Source organism: Arachis duranensis, chromosome 8 (genome assembly GCF_000817695.3).
Source record: "Arachis duranensis cultivar V14167 chromosome 8, aradu.V14167.gnm2.J7QH, whole genome shotgun sequence".
Taxonomy (NCBI): domain Eukaryota; kingdom Viridiplantae; phylum Streptophyta; class Magnoliopsida; order Fabales; family Fabaceae; genus Arachis; species Arachis duranensis.
This window is the reverse complement of record NC_029779.3, coordinates 1,835,315-1,836,783: the sequence shown is the minus strand read 5'-3', so window position 1 is coordinate 1,836,783 and position 1,469 is coordinate 1,835,315. Positions and strand designations below refer to the sequence as shown.

Sequence of the window (1,469 nt, the reverse complement as noted above, 5' to 3'; positions counted from 1 at the left end):
TTGAGTCTCAGTCAACTTCGATAGCTCAGTCACCTTCATCCTCGTGCGTAAACCCTCGATAGCTCAGTCACCCTCCATAGCTCACCATCCTCGCCCCCTACTCACGCTCGCCATTGACCCTCTCACTCTCGGTCTCGCCATTCACCCTCTCACTACAAGCGGAAACCCTCTCACTCTCGCCATTGAGAGTCGTCGCCTCCCACTCACGAGTCACCTGCACTACTCTACACATTGACCGTCGTCATCTCCTCTTCGCCATCGCTTGCACTGATCGTAGCTGTGCGGCCCTAACCATTGTCGTCGTGCGACCCTCACCATCGTCGCTGCGCCGCTCTCACCATCGTCATCTCCGTGCTTCTCGTCGTCGTCTTCGCTGTGCTCACATCATTGAATAGGTATGTATTGATTTCTATTTGCTTCTAAAATTGATCAGTGGCTTAGGGTTCCTATTTTAGGGGTTTTAATTTGGGGCTTTTAATCTCTGAAATATGGGTCTGTGAACTGTAATTTGATAACATGCATGCTATTATTGATGAAGATGTGTGGTATTTTAGGGTTTGTGAACTGTGATTTAATATACAGCTTGTGTATTTTCTCTGTATTTTTGTTTCTGAGACTGAATCCAAATGCAGCGTTAATAAGCTTTTGTTTCTGTGATTTCTCAATGAATAAGTTGGCTTTCGTTTCTCTGTTTTCAGCTTCCTGTTTCTAACAGAGTTCTTGCAGTTTGAATTGTTTCTTGGTTAGCCAGAAACAGAAATGGTGTGAAGAATGTAAAGAATGAAAAGAAGACAAGGAGTAGAGAAGAAGTAGAAGAGGAAGAAGAAAGGTGAGCTGAATTGTAAATTGAATTGAAAGAAAGAAATCTGATTAACATGAAAACCAATCATATACAATCCTGTTTATGTAGCCATATCAGGTGAGCCTTCAACAATGGCAATAACCTTGTACATACCAATAAATATAAAAAGACTATGTTATTTAAGCTATAATAGATATAATTAAAAGCTTTTTTAAATTAATAATTAATACAGAACATAGTATAAGAAATTAATAATATTAATAATAACAATTCCTGTTTTGTACAGAAGTGATACAAAGAGTTTGTGGACTTTGTTAAGGAAATTTTATGATTCCTTGCTAGTTTTATGGTGTCCTCATCAGAATAAATATTATCTCAGGTGCTTGTCAACAATAAACCCAAAGAGAGTTTAATTTGTCTTCTGCAACTTCTTCATCTTTTTCAAGCACATGATCTTCTACTTCAGGTATGAATTGGGTTTAGGATGCCTCAGTTGTAGAAATCTGATTGTTTGACATCTCCATTGTAGAAATCTAGCTATTCATCTATAAAAATGGGGACATTATAGTTACTTATACCCCTTTTGACTAAAACTACAATTTTTTCCTCAGTTGCTGATTCTTGTGGTAATTCTTTTCTGAGACTAAAGTTGATTTCTTGAATAGGT

At 38.1% G+C, this 1,469-nt stretch overlaps 1 long non-coding RNA gene across 1 annotated transcript; it reads left to right on the top strand.

The window, feature by feature from the left end:
- The first annotated feature begins 365 nt into the window (after window positions 1-365).
- Window positions 366-1,269, top strand: LOC110274296 (uncharacterized). The gene is made up of 3 exons (XR_002366231.2): window positions 366-395; window positions 752-829; window positions 1,182-1,269. It is a non-coding gene; the product is annotated as an uncharacterized LOC110274296 (long non-coding RNA).
- The last annotated feature ends 200 nt before the right edge of the window (window positions 1,270-1,469 follow it).